The sequence below is a fragment of the Gorilla gorilla genome, chromosome 2 (genome assembly GCF_029281585.2).
Source record: "Gorilla gorilla gorilla isolate KB3781 chromosome 2, NHGRI_mGorGor1-v2.1_pri, whole genome shotgun sequence".
Taxonomy (NCBI): Eukaryota; Metazoa; Chordata; class Mammalia; order Primates; family Hominidae; genus Gorilla; species Gorilla gorilla.
In genome coordinates, this window is record NC_086017.1 from 211,868,119 (window position 1) to 211,877,913 (window position 9,795).

Here is a 9,795-nt window from a genome sequence, read left to right on the forward strand (position 1 = left end):
TGGCACTATCTTGGCTCACTGCAACCTCTGCCTCTTGTGTTCAAGTGATTCTCCTGCCTCAGCCTCCCAAGTAGCTGGGATTACAGGCACCCGCCATCATGCCCGACTAATTTTTGTATTTTTAGTAGAAGTGGGGTTTCATCATTGTTGGCCAGGCTGGTCTCGAACTCCTGACCTCAGGTGATCCACCAGCCTCGGCCTCCCAAAGTGCAGGGATTACAGGTGTGAACCACCTCGCCTGGCTGCAGAAAGGATAATTTCTACTCATCTATCTATGTCTATACATGTGAGATGATAGAAGGAAATAATCAGTAAGTTCAGACTCTTGCTGTTCTTATATGACATTTGGGTAGATTTCATGAATAGACCCTTTTTAGTTTATTATTTGTTTTTGGTTGATTTCCAGTCCTAAAACCCTTGTTTAAACAATTTTATACTTTTTTAAAAATGAAATGCTTCATGAATTTGCGTGTCATCCTTGTGCAGGGGCCATGCTAATCTTCTCTGTATCATTCCAATTTTAGTTCATGTGCTGCTGAAGAGAGCAAAACAACTTTATACTTTTATATTTGTTTTGGCGGAGAGAGGATTTGTCCACCTTTTTAGGCTGCTCTAACTTGAAGTATCATCTCTGGTATGTTTATAGTTTTTTTTAATGTTTACATTTTGGAGTTTTAATTTTGTTCATTCAGTAGCTTGAGATAGGGATCTAACTTTGTTTTTCTTCCAAATGAATAGATAATTTACCAAACAACTTCTGGCTGACTGACTGCATCCCCAGCTTCAGTCTGTTTGTGTATATAATTTTTGGTTGAGACTAATGTTTGAGCATGTGTGTGTATGTTGGTGCAGCTGTGGAAGAAAATGAATGGCACGTAGGTCCTCAAAATAAAATGAATCACCTCGAAATGTTAAGATAAAATGGAAGCATCTGTATGCAATGGGTGAGATTAATCTGTGGAAGACATCTCAGAGATGACCAGTGTTTAGACTGTTATTTGTGACGCTGTTGTGTCTGACTTCGAGCCATTCATGACTCTACATACTTGTTTGTTTTACATCCTGTCTACATCTTTTCCTGCATCTAATCTTAGTCCAACATTTTGATTTTAGCTTTTCTATTTTTGTACACTTGGCAACAACGTGGGACCCTTATTTAAAAGAGCAAGTGGCCTTATAAAAGAGACCCCAGAAAGATTCCTTACCCCTTTTACCATGTGAAAACACAGAAAAAGACAGCCATCTATGATCCAGGAAGCAGACCCTCACCAGACTCCAAATCTGCCAGTGTCTTGACTTTGCACTTCCAGCCTCTAGGACCATGAGTAATTAATTTCTGCCTATGGCATTTTGTTATAGCAGCTTGAACAGACTAAAACAACGACTTATGCATAAGGAAAATTAACTTTTGGCAAGTTATTTTTATGGCAATGACCTCTCACTCAAGGATATTCAGCAGGTAATTGCAGAAGGAGATAGGAACTCACCTCTGTCTGCAACAGTTCTGAAAAAAAATCTCTTAAACACCACAATTCAACAGGGGGATGTGTCCTGAAAGAGAAATGGGCTTCATTTTAGGTGGGTAAGTCAATCTCCATAGTAATTAGAGACAAAGTACATAAAGCACATCATGTGACATAGGACTCAATAAATGGTAGTTATCAGCATCATCGTTATAATCATTATATGATAGTTGTTTTGTGATACAGCTAAAATTAAACAAAATTTAAGGATACCGGCCAGCCCTAAATGAAATGGTAGGGCGAAATTCCAGGCTCTGACAAGCCAAGGCCCAGATAGAACCATAATGCAAGGTCCCCTTACATGGCACTACTATGCTGAGAGCTCGGCCCTGCCTGGAAGTGTCACCTATCTTATCAGTTGCACCATCACTCTAGTTAGCTACCTCATGCTGGGGAGTGTTTCTATGGTGTACAATAGGCCCCCTGAGAGAAAGAGTCTTTGATGCTATTTATTTGGGCTGAGATAGGTCTATGGCTGCCTACATGGGCAGCATTTCAGGGGTAGCACACAGGCTTTGAGATCTGGATGCAGCCCTACTCATGTCCTAGCTGCGTGAGCTTCGCAAGTTGCTTTATCCCTCCGAGACCCAGGTCTTGTATCTATAAAACAAGGTTGATGATACTTTGCAGGGTTTTTGTGAAAATTGGAGATAATATGTAGGAAGTATTCAGTACACCCTAAGTGCTATATAATGGTATTATTTAAACACTTCAACAGCATCCATTAGTGACCCCTATCTTGGAGGTTTTACTTGAGGCTTAAAAAAATATGTAAAGTACCTAGTACATAATAGACCCTTAATAATTGGTAGACTATTATGTAAATTTCAAGGAATACAGTTATCGAATGGACTTCTTTAAGTGTAATTCTCAATTTGTAGATAAGACGCTTGGGTCTTGGATCTAGAGCTACTTAGCTGTGTACTCTGGGTCTCAGTTTCCTCACTCGAAAATGACATATTTGCACAAATGAGAAGCCAAGATGTCTCTTTTTATAAATTGAAAAGGAAACTTTTTTACAATTAGTAAGGAAGGAGCTTTGGAATACTAGGGAACATTCTAGAAGCCTGGCTTAACACTACTAAGTTAGGGTCATTAAATTTTCAAAATGAATGAATTCATTAGGAATAAGAGAGGAAGAAAAATATGCATAGCCGAGTTAATTCATTCAGATATATTAGCAGTGCACCTGAGTCTTGGAGAAATGTCTTGCTCCTCTGAGCTCCTCCAAACGGGATTTTTGATGGAGTCTTACATGTTTTGCTTTCTTCTCACATCAAAACATTCCACGTACTTTGAGTTTAGATTCAGCCCTTCCTCCTGGTATTAAGGAAGCAGTGAATACATCACCATCAACCTTCTTTCTATCAATATGAGAGACCTACCTGCTGTTTTTTTTATTTTTATAAGAAGAACACCTTTTTGCAGCCAAAAGATTCAGCTTACCTTGAAAGAAACTTTCCTCTTAATTAAAAAGCTATTAACGACATGCTCTTTGAGTTAAGTATTGGTGTTTGTCGGGGGAGGGGTGCGGGGAGAGGTTGGTGAATGAGAAAGTTCTGCTTTGGGGATTCTGATACAAAAACTATTAAGGGATTACATAGTTGCCTTAGCCCTGCATACATTCTTCATGATTCATTTATTTGTTCTTGTACGCTCAGTGCCTGGCACATAGTACAGGTATCTGCTAAAATGTTTGTCGAATTAGTAAATGAATAAGAGAAATGTCTTTTCATAGTCTCCAGTAAGGAAAATAGCATAAATAATCTTGAATGTGTTTCTGGTGGATTCTGTTTGAATAGAATTTAACTGGGCAGGGTACGTGGATTTTGGGAAACTGGGTTTAGGAGCAGTCAGGGAAGGGGAGATGCTACCTTAGTACCTGCTGGGACCTCTTCCTTCAGACAGAAAAAGGGATGGCATAGTGTGAGGAGGTTAACAACCCACTGCTGTGGGCTTAGCATTCAGTCTCCAGCCCGAATAAGGCCTGTTGGCCTCCTCCAACCATAGTTGGGAATTGGGTATGCATGTGTGGGGAGGATGGGTAGGAATGGCTGAGCCTTGCCTGAGTTATTGGAAAGAAGCAAAGGTTGCAAAAACAAAAATAAAAACAAAAATGTTGAAACTAAAAATGTGTTTATATGTGGTATGAAGCAAGTGAATGACCCTTACACTTGCATTTGGTACTTGATGCCACTCTTTAAGGATGATGACTTTTCATACTGAAGATGCCCCTTCCTTTCTAGAGGACCAAGAACTTCGCTTTATTCCTGGCAGTGTGCATTGCTCATGGCAGCATGAAAAAAACACAGTCCTGAGTATGAAGTAGAAAAAAGAATAGACTAGAAGTCATGGATCACTCGGTAAGCTGTGGGGCTTCTGGCAAATTAAGCTCTCTGGGGCTCTATTAGAACATCTGCAAAGTGAGGCGTTTGGACTAGCTGATCTTTTTTATTCAGCAACATAAACTGGGCTGGGTGCTAGGCAGTAGGAGCTTGAGTTGAGTCACACACAGTCCTGGTTCACATTCTGGCTGATAAGAGCTGGAAGAGGAGTTAATTAAAAATACCAGCAGACACAGAGGAGGGGATAATTCATTCTGTTTGCTAGGGCTTGGGAGCTGATATTTGAAAAGTAGGAATTCTCCAGAAATGTATTAATTTTGTCATCATTCATTCATTTATTCAACAAATGTTGACACTATGGCAACTGTATACAAGGATGCCTACTTTCTATAAAGAATAGGGAAATAGTTATGAAGAAAGCAGACAAAATCTACTTTCAGTTTAATCTAAGCTGAAGCTGCTAGGGGAGGTTGGGAAAAGGTACTATTAATTTTAGCTTTGAATGAATATTTAATATTGTTTCATTTCACTCTCCCAGTATACCCACAAAGAAGGCAGTATTCTCACTTTACAGTGAGAAACCTGAGGCCTAGAGGAGTGAAATCATTCACTGAGCTCATACTAATAAGTCATAAGGACTCAAGCCCACCCCTGCCTGTGTTCAGAGCGCCAGCATTTACCCGTATTGCAATTTTATGGCAGAAGTGGCTTCCTAGGCCACTGGGTGAGTGAACACTTGTTTCACCTTCCCAACACTCCTTCTTTGAGGAACAGTGCACCTGTTTTCTTCTGGAGAGCTAAGCCCTCCCACTCTCAATTCAGTCCTATAAAGAGGAGCTCTCATCCCTCCTACAGGTGTCAGAGGCAAGGTCATGATGTGAGCTTAATGTATCAGACCACATGTCCTTCTAGGCACACTAATTGGCCCAACCAGTGATGGGCACAGGACCAAGCTGTACCAATTGGTATCAATGCCTGGACTTCTGCTGGAAATATTGAAAAAGGGTCTTGTTTTTTTCCCTGGGATTGTTAAACTGTAGACTGTAAGCCTAGAGTAGCTGATGTTCTCCAGAAGGGGTGAGGGAGCCTGCCTGAAAATGAAGCTTAATAGAGAAGTCTATTAGTTCATTCTCACATTGCTATAAATAAATACCTAAGACTGGATAATTTATAAGAAAAGAGGTTTAATTGGCTCATGGTTCTTCAGGCTGCACAATCATGGGGGAAGGTGAAAGGAGAGCAGGCTTCTCTCATAGTTGGAGCAGGAGGAAGAGAGATAGAGAGTGGGGAGGGAGGTTTTGTTGTAGGACTTTTCCCTTAGTTCAGCTAAGAGCTGGGTTCTTGTCACATGGCCATGAGAGATCAGGCTTGCAGACACTTTGAAGGGTGAGAATAAATGGAAATTATTGGGCAAAAGGGAAAAAAACCCCAACAGGGACCTTCTACAAAGCCAGAACCCTGCTAGTGTGCTTCCCGCCTCGCAGACTGAATCCCACGTTCCGCCCAGGAAGAGGAGGGGCCAGGCTCCTTCTGGCTGCAAACAGCACCAACTTCCCGAGGCTCCACCCCAGTGTGCACCCCTCCCAGTGCGCAGGCCATTTGGAGTTTCTCTGGGGACCCCTTTACACTTGGCTGTCTCGGTTTCATACACTTTTAAATGGCCAGATCTCTCTAGAACTTGCTCACTATTTTGAGGACAGCACCAAGGGGACTGTGCCGAACAATTCATGAGAAATTTGCCCCCATGATTTAAATCGCTTCCCACCAGGCCCTACTGCTAACATTGGAGATTATAATTCAAAATGAGATTTGGGCAGTGACACACATCCAAATCACATCAAGAGGAAAGCAGAATCAGAGCAACAATTTCCAGAAAACATTGTTGGAGGCCTTGGATCTAATTTTGCCTGAAACAGGCACTTATTCCTGTGCTTTCAGTTCTATGAGCTAATACATTATTCTTTTTCCTGTTAATGTAGTCTGGGTTATTATTACTTGCAATCTAAGCATCTGGAAGAATAAAGCCTCCAAGAGAGTGCAGAGAATGTTTATTTCTCTTTCTCCCTAGTGTGTTCTTCACAGTACCTGCAAAAGTCTCTTCCAACTTCACTTAAACTTTTCTTCTTGGAGGTAAAGACGACATGGTTTTTTGCTCTGCTGTGTCTCAGAACTCTGTCCCCAGGGTCATATTTCTATATATGAGGTGATGCCAGGCTTCGCATGCTCAAGTATGGATTGGGCAGCCCTCCTTACTGAGTGTTAACCAACATCTCTCCCTCTGTCCTCTCCAGCGCCTCTCTATCCAGTTCTGGCTCCTTTTCTCACCATGCTGTGACCCCAGACAAGCTCTGTCTAACACTGAGGATGTCATGCTCAGAGTCTATATGACTGCTCTACAGTGGCAGCATGAATGAAGGCTGAGGATGACGAGAGGGGACAGCTTCTTCCCTGATCCTAGTTTCCAGTAATGTTTTTTCCAGACTCAGAGTCCCAGAATCTCACCTCTGGAGAGCCTGGCAGATGTAGGCTAATCTTTATAACCTGAGAGGCAAAGGAGCCCTTACTATCTTTTTATTAGGAATGAGAGAGGTTGTTGGGTGCTGCATGTGACTTTACCTGGCCTCACCATCTGTCTCACTGCTGACATCTGGCACCCAGTCTGATTGTTCCATTTTTTTCATTTAGAGCTCCATCCTCCAGGGTCATCAGAGCCCATTTATTCAAGGGAATGGGGTGACTCTTCTGCTTCCTGTTCATGTTTCCTGACTGCTCCCAGACAAACTAGTATCTGAATTGCTAGGTATACCATTGCAGTGTGCTAACAGGAGATATCCTCTTTCCCATAACCAGAGCAAAATAATAGGTGTTTTCACTTCATTGGGTCTTTAAGTTTTGCCCAAGAAATGATCCACTTGGGTTTGAGCAGTACCTTCTTTAAACTTATGGCCTATGGAGTCCCAATCAGATAATTATCTGAGGTGCAAGGAGTCCTGCCTGTATTGACTAGCACAGCTTATGCAGGGGCTCCACCTTGACCTTGGATGGTTCGGCATCCTCCTCCTCACCATCAGAAGGGATCTTCCTCTTCAAGCCAAGTCTGGGGTTGAATATTGCAGCAAGTGTTTTATTGTGGGACACCCACAATCATGTGTTGGAGGCTCTTAAGTGTACAGCTCTCAGTAACAGAACCACCAGCCTCAATATTTAAGCAGAGACTTTTAATCTACCGTCTGGAAAGTGTTGGGCATCTGAACTGCACATCCTGGAGACCTGAGGCATTCGGCCCCCAGCAACAAAGCACTGTTCAACTTGAGGACATGAATGAGTTAAACATGGGTCTCTATGACATTCTCTCCAACAACCATCTCTTTCCACCTTGATCCCTGCCTGTGTGGTCCTTGAACAGGGATGAATTTTTCTCTTCTTGCTGTTGTATTCTCTGAGACCAGTCTCAGCTTTTATTAAGAAAGAGCTTTGCAGGCTAGGTGCAGTGGCTCACACCTGTAATCCCCGCACTTTGGGAGGCCAAGCCGGGCGGATCACGAGGTCAGGAGATCGAGACCATCCTTGCTAACAAGGCGAAACCCCGTCTCTACTAAAAATACAAAAAATTAGCCAGGCATGGTGGCGTGTGCTGTAGTCCCAGCTGAGGCAGGAAAATCGCTTGAACCCAGGAGTTGGAGGTTACAGTGAGCCGAGATCGCACCACTGCACTCCAGTCTGGGTGACAGAGCAAGACTCTGTCTCAAAAAAACAAAAACAAAAACAAAAACAAATCAGAGTTTTCTAAAACGCCATTGACAACAAACCAATTCCAATGCCTGCGTGAGGACATGAGTCTGAGCTCTAGGGGGCTCCCTGGCAGCATTCGGTCTTGACAAACACCTCCAAAATAAATTCACTCTAGAAGTCTGACATCACTTTGTAAGAATGAAGCCATCTTTTTCAGAAATACTGTGTAGAGAGCAGCTTGCAGATGAAACTCCACAATGCCTGGGAGGGAAGTGTGAATGGAAGATCAGATTAAAAGAGAGTCAGTGGGTCCTAGAAAGAAGGTGTAGATAGAAGGTGTAGAAAGAAGGTGTAGACAGCGGTGTAGATATTTCCATGTTTATACAGATAGCGGTGTAGATATTTCCATGTTTATACAGAAAGCGGTGTAGATATTTCCATGTTTATACAGATAGCGGTGTAGATATTTCCATGTTTATACAGATAACAGTGTAGATATTTCCATGTATATACAGGTAGCGGTGTAGGTATTTCCATGTTTATACAGGTAGCGGTGTAGGTATTTCCATGTTTATACAGGTAGCGGTGTAGATACTTCCATGTTTATACAGAAAGCGGTGTGGATATTTCCATGTTTATACAGATAGCGGTGTGGATATTTCCATGTTTATAGAGATAGCGGTGTGGATATTTCCATGTTTATAGAGATAGCGGTGTAGATATTTGCAGGTTTATACAGACAGCGGTGAAGATATTTCCATGTCTATACAGACAGCGTTGTAGATGTTTCCACATTTCCACAGGGAGCGGTGTAGATATTTCTGTGTTTATAAAGAGAGCAGTGTAGATATTTCCACTTTATAGAGATATTGCAGTAGATATTTCCATGTTTATACAGAGAGCGGTGAAGATATTTCCATGTTTATAGATAGCGGTGTAAATGTTTTAATGTTTATAGAGACAGCAGTGTAGATATTTCCGTGTTTATAGAGATAGCGATGTAGATACTTCCATGTTTATACAGATAACGGTGTAGATATTTCCATGTTTATAGAGATAGCGGTGTAGACATTTCCAGGTTTATACAGACAGCAGTGTAGATATTTCGATGTTTATACAGGTAGCGGTGTAGTTATTTCCAAGTTTATACAGATAGCGGTGTAGATATTTCCATTTTATAGAGATAGCGGAGTAGATATTTCCATGTTTATACAGATAGCGGTGTAGATATTTCCATGTTTATACAGATAGTGGTGTAAATGTATACATGTTTATAGAGATAGCGTTGTAGATATTTTCATGTTTATACAGATAGCGGGTTAGGTAATTCCATGTTTACACAGATAGCGGTGTAAATGTTTAAATGTTTACAGAGATAGCGGTGTAGATATTTCCATGTTAATACAGATAGCGGTGTAGATATTTCCATGTTTATAGAGATGGTGGTGTAGATATTTACGTGTTTATAGAGATATCAGTGTAGATATTTTCATGTTTATACAGATGGCGGTGTAGGTATTTCCATGTTTATACAGATAGCGGTGTAGATATTTCTATGTTTATAGAGATAGCGCTGTAGATATTTCCATGTTTATAGAGATAGCGGTGTAGATATTGGTTTGTTTATACAGATGGCAAGTAGATATTTCCATGTTTATAAAGATAGCGGTGTAGATAATTCCATGTTTCTTCAGATGGCGGTGTAGATATTTCCATGTTTATTCAGATAGAGGTGTAGATATTTCCATGTTTATACAGATGGTTGTGTAGTTATTTCCACGTTTATACAGATAGTGGTGTAGGTATTTTCATGTGTATACAGATGGCGGTGTAGATATTTCCACGTTTATGCAGATGGTGGTGTAGATATTTCTATGTACATACAGATAGTGGTGTAGATATTTCCGTGTTTATACAGACAGCGGTGTAAATATTTCCATGTTTTTAGGGATAGCGGTGGAGATGTTTCCATCTTTATACAGATAACAGTGTAGATATTTCCATGTTTATAGAGATAGCGGTGAAGATATTCCCATGTTTACACAGATAGCGGTGTAGATATTTCCATGTTTATAGAGATAGCAGTGTAAATTTTACCATGATTATACATATAGCGGTGTAAATGTTTATGTGTTTTCAGAGATAGCGCTGTAGATATTTCCAGGTATATAGAGATAGCAGTGTAGATATTTCCA

At 41.1% G+C, this 9,795-nt stretch overlaps 1 non-coding gene across 1 annotated transcript; it reads right to left on the minus strand.

Moving 5' to 3' along the window:
- Positions 1–441: 441 nt before the first annotated feature.
- Positions 442–548, minus strand: LOC129532791 (U6 spliceosomal RNA). The gene has a single exon (XR_008678726.1). It is a non-coding gene; the product is annotated as a U6 spliceosomal RNA (small nuclear RNA).
- Positions 549–9,795: the final 9,247 nt, after the last annotated feature.